The sequence below is a fragment of the Arachis hypogaea genome, chromosome 11 (genome assembly GCF_003086295.3).
Source record: "Arachis hypogaea cultivar Tifrunner chromosome 11, arahy.Tifrunner.gnm2.J5K5, whole genome shotgun sequence".
Classification (NCBI taxonomy): Eukaryota; Viridiplantae; Streptophyta; class Magnoliopsida; order Fabales; family Fabaceae; genus Arachis; species Arachis hypogaea.
The window spans coordinates 36,590,016-36,605,669 of NC_092046.1; the positions used below are offsets into that span (position 1 = coordinate 36,590,016).

The 15,654-nt window shown below is 37.6% G+C and overlaps 1 non-coding gene across 1 annotated transcript; it reads left to right on the top strand.

Annotated features, from left to right (window-relative positions):
• Positions 1–15,145: 15,145 nt before the first annotated feature.
• Positions 15,146–15,253, top strand: LOC112725430 (small nucleolar RNA R71). Its single transcript, XR_003164540.1, has one exon. It is a non-coding gene; the product is annotated as a small nucleolar RNA R71 (small nucleolar RNA).
• The last annotated feature ends 401 nt before the right edge of the window (positions 15,254–15,654 follow it).

The window sequence follows — 15,654 nt, forward strand, 5'->3', positions numbered from 1 at the left end:
ATACACTCTTCTTAGAAAATAAATAAGTGTCTTTTTTATATTTTATGTTTTAGGTTTATGAAAAAATTAACGTATTTAAAAAGCAAACGTAATAATTGCAAAATCTATCTTTTTATTGCAAAATCTACATTTTTAATAGAGTTAAATACGATTTTGGTCTTTAAAATAGGGTCTGAAAATTTTTTTCGTCCTCGACCTTTTTTCACTACAAAATGGACTCAAAGGTTTCAATTTTTTTAAAATCGTCCATCTTACCAAATTTTTTAATTTTATTACCAAATTACCCCTAATTAAAAAAATTATAAAATAAAATAAAAAAAAGAAAGAAAGGAACCACGAAGGGAGAAGAAAGAGAATCGGGGAGGGAAGAAGGGGGAAGGAAAAGTAGCGCCGCTGCGCCGCCGTGCCACTGCCTGTGATGGAGAGAACGGAAGGAGAAACCGCCACACACACACACACGGATGAAGAGGTGGGAGACAGAGAGTAAGGGAGAAGAAACAGATCAAAAGGGAGAGAGAGACTATGTTCAACGCCGCTCGTCGTTTTTGCTCCTCCTCCTCGCTCGGTCGTCGATGCTCATCAGCGTTGCTGCTTTTGCTTTTGCTTCTGTTTCTGTTTTTGTTTCTGCTTCTGATTTTATTTTTGTTGTTGCTCTGATTTCATTATCCATTGTTGTTGACGGTGTTGTTCTTCTAGTTGTTGTTGTTTTATTGTTGTTGTTTCACTGTTTCTACTTTTTGCTTCTGTATTCTGTTTCTGCTTCTGTATTCTATTTCTGCCTAGTTCTGTTTCTGCATTTTGGGGAAGAAGGGGAAGGGCATTTTCGTTCGAAAGACGATTTAAAAAAAATCGAAACCTTTGAGACCATTTTGTAGCGAAAAAAAGGTCGGGGATGAAAAAATTTTCAGCCCCTACCTTAGGGACTAAACTTTTATTATATCCTTCTATTATTTATCTATTATATATTATTAAAATTAATTTTTTTAATTAATAACATAATTGATGTGATATACCTTTGAAGATATTTTTTATTTAATTTATTTAAATTTATTAATTAATTAATTATTTATTTTGATTAAGATAAATATCAAATTATTTAATTTTTTTTGACTATATTGACAATAACTAATTAATTATATTAATTATTTAATTTTTTTAAATAAATAAACTATTTTCTTTTAATTTGTATTAATTTTTTGTCATACATATTTTGATTAATAATTCTAAGATTATTATAATTAATTATTTATTTGATTTGATTGAAATAAATATCAAATTATTTAATATTTTATTTGATCATATTAATTATAACACATTAATTATATTAATTATTTTATTTAACTAGAATAAATAAATAAATTTTAATTTAAGTTGTATTAATTTTTTCGTCTTATGTATTTTAATTAATAATTTTTAAAAGTGTTATAATTTTTACATAACATATTTATAAAATATTTTTATTTAATTTATTTTTTGAGTTAAATAATTATAATTAATTTATTATATCAATTATTTAATTTAATTTATTCAAATATATGTTATTTAATTTAAGGATAAAGTACTATTTTTGTTCCCAATGTTTGGGTCAAATTCGATCCTAATTTAGTGATTTACCTTTTAAATATTCTATTTCGGTTCCAACATGTTTTAATTGGATTTAATGTTATTCTACAATTAAATTTGATATGAACAATTAGCATATTTAAGAGTTAATATTATTCCACTAATAATCATTAATATAAAAGTTCTTTTATTTATTATTCAAGCAAATGTAATAGTTGGACAACATTAAATCCGTTTTAAATTTTTTGGGATTGAAATAGGACGTTTGAAACGTGAGGGACCAAATTAATATTTGGCCCAAATGTTGGGGACCAAAATAATACTTTATCCTTAATTCAATTTGTTGTATGCCACTTTAATATTTGAGTCCTTGTCTACCAAAAATTTTTCCTTATTTCCTTTCTTTATATTAAATATTTTTATTTTAAATTTCAGATTTTTATACATGGTTTATATTTTATTTATTTATTCTGATATCAAATCTAATACTTTTATTAATATTTTTTTTATAATTTATTGTCTAGTAGTTATATATTTACTATCAATTATGTGATCATAAATATTTTTTAATTTATAAAAAAAACACAACTGGAATATAAAAAAGTTCTCGGCTGGTAAGAATGGACAAAATATGTTAGTTAGTTTCAACAGGTAATAACATTGGTTATATTATTTTGATTTAATGAATGAATATGATACTTGTTACAAAGGTAACCTGAGATAGGTGGATTGGGTTTGAAAGATTGGCCCAAGTGTCAATCGAAGGTGGTCTCTGACTCGTTCACGTTCGGGAGCCACCGTCCGAGTTGTGTGTTTTGGAGAATGGGAGTGGTACCTGCAAAGACACTCTGATGCCTAAGTTAGCAAGGGGTTTAGCAGGTTTAGAGTATATTGGAACTTCGTATTACTTGAGCACGTCAGTGTATTTATAGTGGTGATCCAATAACCACCGTTGGAGTAGTTCTACTTCTAAAGGTGGATAACCATCCCTTTATCTTAGGGTTGTTGGGATATTGCTCGTGGAAGTGGGTTGAGAGACTTTAGGAGCAGTTACTTATTTGAATAAGTGTTATCTGCCAGCTCATATCGAACCCGAACTCTTTGGGGAGGAGCCTATGTCGAGCCCGACTTCTTTAGATGAGGTCAGGTGGGTGGTGAAGGCCTATCTTTGGATTGGGCCTTTTTGGCTTATTCGGACCTGAACCATAGTGTCTGGGCTAGGGTATGAATAGTGCCCCTACTCGAGTCCGATCTCTTTACTTATTAATTGAGCTCATATTTGTTCAAGTCGGGAACCGATGTGATTTTTAATTAAAACCCAACGTGATTACAATTTTTCTCAACCGTCGCGTCTAATCAAACGTCGTATCCATTTGGGATTTCGTATTTATACGTGGGGGCAGCTACATAGGTAATGGCGCATTTCTTTAATGATCGCGTCAGTTTACCATTGTGCCCCTGTCATGTTATAAATACTTTTTCCTCTTTTTTCTTTGTTTTCTTTCATCTCTGAAGTTTCTTGCCTACACTTTCGTTCTTTCTCATCCAAAAGAACTTTCTTTGGTCTTCCTTCACGGGGCGCTTTGTTGTTGCTGCGATTACCTCTCCCTAAGTCTACAGACAAAGGTTAGTCTTTTCTTTATCTTCTTCTATTACTTGTGTAGTGTTTTCTCTCTGTGCATTTGCTCGTTTGAGGAAGTTTTTCTGCTTTTACTATTCCTTGTTTGTAATGTGAAGTGTTAGTATCTTCGCGAGTTTATTGTTGGATGTCACTATTGTAATCTGGTGGTTCTTTTTTCTTGCTTTGCTTTTGGGGAAAAGACTGCTTTGTCTTTAGGAGCCCTGTTTTTGATGATTTTTTATTTTTTCTTGTAGGTCTTATAACTTTTATACCTGATGCACCACTATTTCGTGGTACATTTTATGCTGAATTGAGTGGATTTTATCCATTATTCTCATACTTATGCATATAAATTGTATATTTTACACTTTCCTTCTTAATTTTGTGCTATGAATGAAAACATACTTCTAAGGCCTTAAAATCGCTAATTTTTAATCCTCTCTTATTACCATTTGATGCCGTAATGTGTTTGTTAAGTGATTTCAGAGATTATAGGGCAGGAATGACTTAGAGGATGGAAAGGAAGCATGCAAAAGTGGAAGGAACACAAGAAAATGAAGATTTGAGAAGATGATGCCGACGCGCACGCATGGACCATGCGTGCGCATGACTGCGCCAAACTCCAATCGACGCGTACGCGTGACATGATATGTACGCGTGACTAGTGCACCTCAAGGCGACGCGTACGCGTGGCTGACGCGTACGCATGACGAGCGGCACGTGCCTCATTAAAGAGAAATTGCTGGGGACAATTTCTGAGCTGACTTTTGGCACAGTTTCGAGCCCAGTATGCAGATAAGAGGCTGAGAGTGAAGGAGGATTGGGGGGGATCACCATTCATAGACTTTAGTTTAATTTAGATGTAGAATCTAGAGAGAGAGGCTCTCTCCTCTCTCTAGACTAGGATTCTTAGTTTTACTTCCTTTTAGATCTAGATCTCATTCCTCCTTTGCTTTAGTTTTCCTTTACTTTTATTTGTTCTAGCATTCTATTTATTTTGTTAATTTCTTTATTTTGTTAATTTTAGTTTATTAACTCTCTTGTTGATTTCCATTTCCTTTTAATGTAATTTATGATTTCCATGTCTTTTGATTCTTGATTTAATTTCTATTGTTGATTTCTTGCTTTGTTTAGTTATAGTTTCTTTTAATTCTTACAATTTATGATGTTTACTTTTATTTCCTTCTATATGTTTGATGAAATGCTTCTTTTAGTTATGAGTTAGATTTTTCTCTTCTTAGCTTTGGTTGAGTAATTAGAGACTCTTGAGTTATCAAACTCTTTTGTTTATTGATAATTGGAAGTTGCTCATTGACTTGAATGCCACTAAAGCTAGTCTTTCCTCATTAGTTAACTAGGACTTGTGGACTCAAGTTGATTGTATCCACTTGACTTTCCTTCATAGTTAGAGGTTAACTAAGTGGGAGTAATGGACAATTCTTGTCACAATTGATGATGATAATGAGGATAGGACTTCTAATTCTCATTCGTTGCCAAGAGCTTTCTTAGTTATTAGCTTATTTCACTTGTTATTTACATTCCTTGTCTCTTATTACAATAACCCCAAAACATTCCTTCATAGCCAATAACAAAACACTTCCCTGAAATTTCTTGAGAGACGACCTGAGGTTTGAATACTTTGGTTATTTTTATTGGGGTTTGTACTTGTGACAAACAAATTTTTTTGATTGAGGATTGTTTGTTAGTTTAGAAACTATACTTGCAATGAGAATTTATTGTGAAATTCTATACCGACAAATTTTTCTTTCATCAAAATGGCGCCGTTGCCGGGGAATTGCAATGGTGTTATGTTATTGGCTATTGTGAATATGTTAATATTGTGAATATCTTGATTTTTGGTTATTTCTTGGTTTTGCTAGTAATTAGGAGTTTACTCTTTCTTTGTGTCTTTGAGATTTTTGTTTTGATTTTCTCTTGTCCATATGAATTCTCATCCTTGTGGTTTTGAATATGGTTATGACTATGTTGTAGGCAATGAAAACTTTAATGATGGCTCACATTATGAGAGAGATGAATTCTTGAGAAGGGAGCCACATCTATATGAGCAATCATCATCGCAACCTCCTCAACCAAGCTACTATGATTGTAACCCCTCCTATAGTGCATATCATTTCAATGGATATAATGGTTCTTATCATGATTATGCCACTTAACCACCATCATTTCGTGCACCATACTCTCAACATAGTCTCCAAACACTATCATTCCAACCACCATATTCAATCCACATCCTATTTCCATCAATCACCTCCACACAATCCTAATCCATATCCTCCATATGCACACACTTATAACCATTATGAACAAGCACCCATGGAACCACCACCACTCCAACATCATTACCCTTACAATCCTTCTTTTTCCTCCAACCAAGCCTCTATGGATGATACACTTGGTATCATTTCTCAAGAGCAAGAAGAGTTCCAAACCGCACTCACCGGTTTTACCTCCGCCCTCCAAGAGCTTATATCCCGTATACCTCTATCTTCTACCAACAACTAAAACACCTTCCAACCTCCAAGCTTTGATGAACCTCCTTTCCAACCACATGATGAATTCTCCTATCCATCACAATCTTCCATGAAAGAATATCCATGTCCATCAATCTAAGAGCAATATGATCCTACTTATGTTAGCAAAGTGGAACAAGAGCAAAAGGATCACCTCAAGGAAGTGATGGATCGGCTTCAAGCAACCGTCCAACAAAATATAGACTCATGGGATTCATACCATAAGCAAAACATGTCCACGGATGATTGTGGAGAAGCAACCGAAGAGAGGAGTATGAAGGAGATTCTAGAGTCTCAACTTGAGAACAAGGAAATAGAGTGTGTTTTGCAACAAGTGGAAGGAATAGAGATTGTTGAAGAAGAAGAAGTTGAAGGAGATCTAGGGGAGGTTGAACAAGAAGAAAGCTCCATCATTGAAGACAACTCTACACTAAGTGACAATGGTGATCTTGTTGAAACTTCTTCCATTGAATGTGAAACCAATGTTGAGGAGGAATGTATACACCATCCAACACACATATTGATTAATGAGAGAGAGTTGGAAGAAATTAGCAAACAAGAGGAAATTGAAGAAAGTTGTCAAAAGATGGAAGTCACTAAGGAACAACCAAAGGAAGTGGAGCCTACAATGTCAAGACCATTAGATATCTTCCTTGCTAAGTCACCATCCAAATTACAATTTTGAATGGGTAACCATCTCATCCTTTAATTTTCTTGGCCCATATCAATATGCATTGTTAGAAACGGATGGTCAACTTAGAGCTATGTGTGGGTTAAAAAGTAGAAAAGAGTTGGGTGTTGGTTGGCAACAAGAATCAAGGTGCATAGTGGATGGAAACTCAAATTTTAGGATTCATGGTTAGAGTGAAGCTCAATTCAAGGGATATAGGATGATGAGTAGGAGTTACAAGGAGAATTCAATAAGTTTGTCACCCAAATGGAAGCATGAAGATCAAGAAGAAAGGGGGTTGACAAACAAAGTATGGGACCCCAGAATATACATAGATAATCATCAACTTTGGGGCCTTGGTATTCACTTGAGCTCTCTTGGTAGCTTGACGCGCTTAGTTTGGGATCCCGGAGGCTATTGGAAATGCAAACATTGGTGGAGATTCAAGGAAGAGTTCAAGTATAAGCCACCATAGCAAGGACCCGACCAAACGTCCAACTTAAGGACTTAAATAAAGTGCTAGGTGGGAGACACCCTACCATGGTAAACTCTTTCTATTCTTTTGTAAATATAATCAATGAGTGATTTGAGTTGCCATTGTAGGTAGTTTTCTTCTTTGAATATTCTTGTTTTAATGCTTTGGTTGTTAGTTTGTTTAAATTTCACTTTTGTCTTGAATTACATTTTGCTTGAAGTGCAAGTTTTGTTTGTTGTGTCTTTGAAAATTTTTCAAAAAAAAAGGGTCTATCGACGTGCAAGCATGCTCCACGCGTATGCGTCGACACGTTTTCACAACTTCTGGTACTAAAACCAGAGAGTTGTACCTACTTTGTGCGCGTTTGGTGCCCGAGGCATAACTGCCCCCCACGCGCAAGCGTCAGTGACGCTTACGCGTTGATTATCTACTTTGCACACCCACGCGTGAGCGTGGGCGACGCTTACGCGTCGCTTGTCCCGCCTGCTTTCCACGTGTACCCGTAGACGAAGCGCACGCGTCGACCTCTGTGCCTTGTTTCCTCTGTTTTCTTTTCTCTTCTTCTCTTCTTTTCTTTTTTCTTTCTTCTTCTTTTCTTACTTTCTCTCTTCTTCTCTTTTCAAACTTCCACTTCTCATTTTCTTTTGCATGTGCATTTACTTATTTTCATTCATTGTATTTTAATTTTGTTTTTGTAGCTCATTCTTATTTTCTTTTCTAAATTTCTTATTCTAATAATGTTGTTGAATTCTCTTACTCAATTGTTGAGAATCTCTTGGATTATTTTGGTACTTCTTGACTTGTTTGATATTGTTGGGTAATGAAACTTTTACATCAATGCCTAATCTTTGACGACTCTTGCATCCTTTGTGTATTGATATGACCTCATATTGTTTTCATGACCCGCTTTTTCCTATTTGAACTTGATGCTTCTGAGTGTGCTCTTCATGTCATTTACTTATGCCCTGATTTCACTCTTGCATCAAGTATTATTGATATGCCTTAGCTTATGTTGCTCTCTTATCTACATGTTACATCTGCCATGTAGTAGAGAACCATACTCTTACTTGGTATTAGCCCCCGCCTATGTTCTATTCGCTTTGCTATCTTTGTTTTAGGCCTAATTTTTCTACTTTTCCTCTCCTTTTAGGCTGGCCACCAAGAAAGAAGAAAGGAAAAGCTTCAAAATGGGACAACAAACAAGTCCACATGCATAATCCTTTGAGGAAGCTCATCAGTTGTAACAACCCGTCCACCTTGCTCTTCTTTGCATGCACCGAGGACGGTGTAATCTTCAAGTGTGGGGAGGTCGTCCGACCGATCTCTATGGGTAATAATTTCCTTTTTTCAACACCAACTCTTAATTTTCTTTGTAGTTAGTTGTTGCATTGCATGTTAGGGTGCGCGTTAGTTAGAATTTGTATATATTTTATCATTTTTCTTGCTAGGACTACTGGTTAGAGTGATGATTTCCTTTTCAAAAAATTTGTATACTGCTTCTTTTTTGTCGAAAAAATGTCTTCTCAAATCCCCGAGTCCCTTTCGAGATGGGTAGATGATACTGTACTGGAGGAGAAGCCTTTGGTAGATACCGATTTCATTACTGACCTTCGCACTCACCATAGGATTTGTAGTTTTAAGGTTGACGAGTCAAAATATGAGTTGGTAGCCCCGGGTCCTGAAGACCGAGTTTGTTGCAGGAGGATTGCCGATTCTGACCCTCACTTTTTCTTTATGTATGATTGCCTTTTTACCTGTCTAAGGATTTCTTTGTCTTTTTCTAATTTTGAGATGGGGGTATTGTCTCACTGCCGAGTTGCTCTTACCCAGCTCCACCCCAACTCCTGGGGTTTCACGAAAATCTACTGGTGCACAAAATTGTGATCATCAACAATGGCGCCAAAGGACTTGGAGCTCTTAAACGTGAATCACACTTTGTCACAATTCCGCACAACTAACCAGCAAGTGCACTGGGTCGTCCAAGTAATAAACCTTATGTGAGTAAGGGTCGATCCCACGGAGACTGTCAGCTTGAAGCAAGCTATGGTCACCTTGTAAATCTCAGTCAGGCGAATTCAGATGGTGATGGAGAATTGATAATTAAAAGATAAATAAAACATAAAATAAAGATAGAGATACTTATGTAATTCTTTGGTTGGAATTTCAGATAAGCGTATGAAGATGCTTTGTTCCTCCTAAACCTCTGCTTTCCTATTGCCTTCTTCCAATCATTCATACTCCTTTCCATGGTAAGCTTTATGTTGGGCATCACCGTTGTCAATGGATACTTCACGTCCTCTCAGTGAAAATGTTCTACGCACGCTGTCACCGCACGGCTAATCATCTGTCGGTTCTCGATCATGTTGGAATAGGATCCATTGATCCTTTTGCGTCTGTCACACACCCAACAATCGTGAGTTTGAAGCTCGTCACAGTCATCCCTTCCCAGATCCTACTCAGAATACCACAGACAAGGTTTAGACGTTCCGAATCTCAGGAATGGCCGCCAATAATTCTAGCCTATACCACGAAGGTTCTAATCTTAGATTAGAAACCCAAGAGATACACATTCAAGCTTGTTTGCATGTAGAACGGAAGTGGTTGTCAGTCACGCATTCATAGGTGAGAATGGTGATGAGTGTCACATAATCATTACATTCATCATGTTCTTGGGTGCGAATGAATATCTTGGAGAAGAAATAGACTTGAGTTGAATAGAAAAATAATAGTACTTTGTATTAATTCATGAAGAACAGCAGAGCTCCACACCTTAATCTATGGTGTGTAGAAACTCCACCATTGAAAATATAAAAGTGATAATGGTGTAAGCATGGCTGAATGGCCAGCCTCCAAGGTCTAGGGACTAAACGTCCAAAGATTGAAAACACAATAGCAAAAGGTCCTATTTACAGAGAACTAGTAGCCTAGGGTTTACAGAAATAAGTAATTAATGCAGAAATCTTCTTCCAGGCCCACTTGGTGTGTGCTTGGGCTGAGCGTTGAAGCTTCCATGTGTAGAGACTTTTCTTGGAGTTAAACCCCAGCTTTTGTGCCAGTTTGGGCGTTTAACTCCAACTTTTGTGCCAGTTCCAGCGTTAAACGCCAGAATTCTTGAGCTGACTTGGAACGCCTATTTGGGCCATCAAATCTCGAGCAAAGTATAGACTATTATATATTCTTGGAAAGCCCAGGATGTCTACTTTCCAACGCAATTAAGAGCGCACCAATTAGGCTTCTGTAGCTCCAGAAAATCCACTTTAAATGCAGAGAGGTCAGAATCCAACAGCATCTGCAGTCCTTTTTTAGCCTTTGAATCAGATTTTTGCTCAGGTCCCTCAATTTCAGTCAGAAAATACCTGAAATCATAGAAAAACACACAAATTCATAGTAAAGTCCAAAAGAGTGATTTTTATTTAAAAACTAATAAAAATATAATAAAAACTAATTAAAATATACTAAAAATAATGCCAAAAAGCGTATAAATTATCCGTTCATCACAACACCAAACTTAAATTATTGCTTGTCCTCAAGCAACTAAAAATCAAATAGGATAAAAAGAAGAGAATATACAATGAATTCCAAAAACATCTATGAAGATCGGTATTAATTAGATGAGCGGGGCTTTTAACTTTTTGCTTCTGAACAATTTTGGCATCTCACTTTATCCTTTGAAGTTCAGAATGATTGGCTTCTATAGGAACTCAGAATCCAGATGGTGTTATTGATTCTCCTAGTTAAGTATGTTGATTCTTAAACAAAGCTACTTTATGAGTCTTGGCCGTGACCCAAAGCATTTTGTTTTCCAGTATTACCACCGGATACATAAATGTCACAGACACATAACTGGGTGAACCTTTTCAGATTGTGACTCAGCTTTGCTAGAGTCCCCAATTAGAGGTGTCCAGAGCTCTTAAGCACACTCTTTTTACTTTTGGACCACGACTTTAATCGCTCAGTCTCAAGTTTTTACTTGACACCTTCACGCCACAAGCACATGGTTAGGGACAGCTTGGTTTAGCCGCTTAGGCTAGGATTTTATTCCTGTGGGCCCTCCTATCCACTGATGCTCAAAGCCTTGGATCTTTTTTATCACCCTTGCCTTTTGGTTTAAAGGGGTATTGGCTTTTTCTGCTTTTTTTCTTTTTCTTTCTTTTCTCTTTTTTTTTCTGCAAGCTTTTCACTGCTTTTTCTTGCTTCAAGAATCAATTTTATGATTTTTCAGATCATCAGATAACATTTCTCCTTTTCCCATCATTCTTTCAAGAGCCAACAATTTTAACATTCATAAACAAAAAATATGCACTGTTCAAGCATTCATTCAGAAAAATAATAGTATTGCCACCACATCAAAATAACTAAACTGTTTTAAAATTTGAAATTCATGCACTTCTTTTCTTTTTCAATTAAAAAAATTTTTCATTTAAGAAAGTTGATGGATTCATTTTCATAGCTTCAAGGCATAGACACTAAGACACTAATGATCATATAATAAAGACACAAACATAAATAAACATAAGGCATAATTTTCGAAAAATAGAAAATAAAGAACAAGGAAATTAAAGAACGGGTCCACCTTAGTGATGGCGGCTTGTTCTTCCTCTTGAAGATCTTATGGAGTGCTTGAGCTCCTCAATGTCTCTTCTTTGCCTTTGTTGCTCCTCTCTCATGGTTCTTTGGTCTTCTCTAATTTCATGGAGGAGGATGGAATGCTCTTGGTGCTCCACCCTTAGTTGTCCCATGTTGGAACTTAATTCTCCTAGGGAGGTGTTGATTTACTCCCAATAGTTTTGTGGAGGAAAATGCATCCCTTGAGGTATCTCAGGGATTTCATGATGAGGAGTTTCCTCATGCTCTTGTCCATAAGTGGGATCTCTTGTTTGCTCCATCCTTTTCTTAGTGATGGGCTTGTCCTCATCAATGAGGATGTCTTCTTCTATGTCAATTCCAGCTGAATTACAGAGGTGACAAATGAGATGAGGGAAGGCTAACCTTGCCACAGTAGAGGACTTGTCTGCCACCTTGTAGAGTTCTTGGGATATAACCTCATGAACTTCTATTTCCTCTCTAATCATGATGCTATGAATCATGATAGCCCGGTCTATAGTAACTTTAGATCGGTTGCTAGTAGGAATGATTGAGCGTTGGATGAACTCCAACCATCCCCTTGCCACGGGCTTGAGGTCATGCCTTCTTAGTTGAACCGGCTTCCCTCTTGAATCTCTCTTCCATTGAACGCCCTCTTCACAGATGTCCATGAGGACTTGGTCCAACCTTTGATCAAAGTTGACCCTTCTAGTGTATGGGTGTGCATCTCCTTGCATCATAGGCAAATTGAATGCCAACCTTACATTTTCCGGACTAAAGTCTAAGTATTTTCCTCGGACCATTGTAATCCAATTCTTAGGGTCCGGGTTCACACTTTGATCATGGTTCTTGGTGATCCATGAATTGGCATAGAACTCTTGAACCATTAAGATTCCGACTTGTTGAATGGGGTTGGTGAGAACTTCCCAACCTCTTCTTCGGATCTCATGTCGGATCTCCAGATATTCGCCCTTTTTGAGCTTAAAAGGGACCTCGGGGATCACCTTCTTCTTGGCCACAACTTCATAGAAGTGGTCTTGATGCACCCTTGAGAGGAATCTCTCCATCTCCCATGACTCGGAGGTGGAAGCTTTTGCCTTCCCTTTCTTCTTTCTAGAGGTTTCTCCAGCCTTTGGTGCCATTAATGGTTATGGAAAAATAAAAAAAGCTTTAGCTTTTACCACACCAAACTTAGAAGGTTGCTCGTCCTCGAGCAAAGAAGAAAGAAGAGAGTAGAAGAAGAAGAAATAGAGGAGATGGAGGGGGCTTAGTGTTTCGGCCAAGGGAGAGAAGTAGTATGTATGTTGTGTGAAAATAAAGGAGTGAAGATGGGCTTATATAGGAGTGGAGAGGGGGTATGGTTCAGCCATTATGGGTGGGTTTGGGAGGGAAAGTGGTTTGAATTTGAGTGGTGAGGTAGGTGGGGTTTTATGAAGGATGGATGTGAGTGGTGAAGAGAATGGTGGGATTTGATAGGTGAGGGGTTTTTTTGGGGAAGAGGTATTGAGGTGATTGGTGAATGGGTGAAGAAGAGAGAGAGAGAGGTGAGGTAGGTGGGGATCCTGTGGGGTCCACAGATCCTGAGGTGTCAAGGATTTCTCATCCCTGCACCATGTGGCGTGCAAAACGCCCCTTTGCTGCCAATCTTGGTGTTAAATGCCAGGCTGCTACCCATTTCTGGCATTTAACGCCAGCTTCTTGCCCATTTCTGGTGTTAGACGCCCAAAATGGTGCTAGACTGGGCGTTTAACGCCCATTCTGCTACCCTTACTGGCGTTTAAACACCAGTAAGTTTCTCCTCCAGGGTGTTCTATTTTTTATTCTGTTTTTTCTTCTGTTTTTGCTTTTTCAATTGTTTTTGTGACTTTACATGATCATCAACCTACAGAAAACATAAAATAACAAAAGAAAATAGAAATTTAATATAGATAGTTAAAGATTGGGTTACCTCCCAACAAGCGCTTCTTTAATGTCAATAGCTTGACAGTGGCTCTCATGGAGCCTCACAGATGTTCAGAGCAATGTTGAAACCTCCCAACACCAAACTTAGAGTTTGAATGTGGGGTTCAACACCAAACTTAAAGTTTGGTTGTGGCCTCCCAACACCAAACTTAGAGTTTGACTATGGGGGCTCTGTTTGTCTCTGTATTGAGAGAAGCTCTTCATGCTTCCTCTCCATGGTTACAGAGGGATATCCTTGAGCTTTAAACACAAAGGGAGTCTTCATTCACTTGAATGATCAATTCTCCTTTGTCAACATCAATTACAGCTTTTGCTGTGGCTAGAAAGGGTCTGCTAAGGATGATGGATTCATCCATACACTTCCCAGTCTCTAGGATTATGAAATCAGCAGGGATGTAATGGTCTTCAACCTTTACCAAGACATCCTCTACAAGTCCATAAACCTGTTTCTTTGAATTGTCTGCCATCTCCAGTGAGATTATTGCAGCTTGTACCTCAATGATCCCTAGCTTCTCCATTACAGAGAGAGGCATGAGGTTTATGCTTGACCCTAGGTCACACAGAGCCTTCTCAAAGGTCATGGTGCCTATGGTACAAGGTATTGAGAACTTTCCAGGATCTTGTCTCTTCAGAGGTAATCTCTACCTAGTCAAGTCATCCAGTTCTTTGATGAGTAATGGAGGTTCATCCTCCCAATTCTCATTACCAAACAACTTGGCATTTAGCTTCATGATTGCTCCAAGGTACTTAGCAACTTGCTCTTCAGTAACATCTTCATCTTCTTCAGAGGAAGAATACTCATCAGAGCTCATGAATGGCAGAAGTAAATTCAATAGAATCTCTATGGTCTCTGTGTGAGCCTCAGATTCCCATGGTTCCTCATCAGGGAACTCCATGGAGGTCAGTGGACGTCCATTGAGGTCTTCCTCAGTGGAGATCACTGCCTCTTCCTTCTCTCCAGGTTCGGCTATGTGAGACGTGTTTATGGCCTTGCACTCTCTCTTTGGATTCTCTTCTGTATTGCTTGGGAGAGTACTAGGAGGGAGTTCAGTAATTTTTTTACTCAGCTGACCCACTTGTGCCTCCAAATTTCTAATGGAGGACCTTGTTTCAGTCATGAAACTTTGAGTGGTTTTGATTAGATCAGAGACAATGGTTGCTAAGTCAGAGTGGCTCTGCTTAGAATTCTCTGTCTGTTGCTGAGAAGATGATGGAAAAAGCTTGCTATTGCTAAACCTGTTTCTTCCACCATTATTGTTGTTGAAACCTTGTTGAGGTCTCTGTTGATCCTTCCATGAGAGATTTGGATGATTTTTCCATGAAGGATTATAGGTGTTTCCATAGGGTTCTCCCATGTAATTCACCTCTTCCATTACTGGGTTCTTAGGATCATAAGCTTCTTCTTCAGAGGAAGCTTCCTTAGTACTGCCTGTTGCTGCTTGCATTCCAGATAGACTCTAAGAAATCATATTGACTTGTTGGGTCAATATTTTATTCTGAGCCAATATGGCATTCAGAGTATCAATCTCAAGAACTCCTTTCTTCTGAGTTGTCCCATTACTCACAGGATTCCTTTCAGAAGTGTACATGAATTGTTTATTTGCAACTATTTCAATGAGTTCCTGAGCTTCTGCAGGTGTCTTCTTCAGATAAAGAGATCCTCCAGCAGAGCTATCCAATGACATCTTGGATAGTTAAGACAGACCATCATAGAAAATACCTATGATGCTCCATTCAGAAAGCATGTCAGAAGGACATCTTCTGATCAATTGCTTGTATCTTTCCCATGCTTCATAGAGGGATTCTCGTTTCTTCTGTCTGAAGGTTTGGACTTCCACTCTAAGCTTGTTCAATTTTTGAGGTGGAAAAAACTTTGCCAAGAAGGCATTGACTAGCTTTTCCCAAGAGTTCAGGCTTTCTTTAGGTTGTGAGTCCAACCATGTCCTAGCTTTGTCTCTTACAGCAAAAGGAAAGAGCATAAGTCTGTAGACTTCAGGGTCAACCCCATTGGTCTTGACAGTGTCACAGATTTGCAAGAATTCAGCTAAGAACTGATGAGGATCTTCCAATGGAAGTCCATGAAACTTGCAATTCTGTTGCATTAGAGAAACTAATTGAGGCTTAAGCTCAAAGTTGTTTGCTTCAATGGCAGGGATTGAGATGCTTCTCCCATAGAAGTCAGGAGTAGGTGCAGTAAAGTCACTAAGCACCTTCTTTGCATTATTGGCATTGTTGTTTTTGGCTGCCA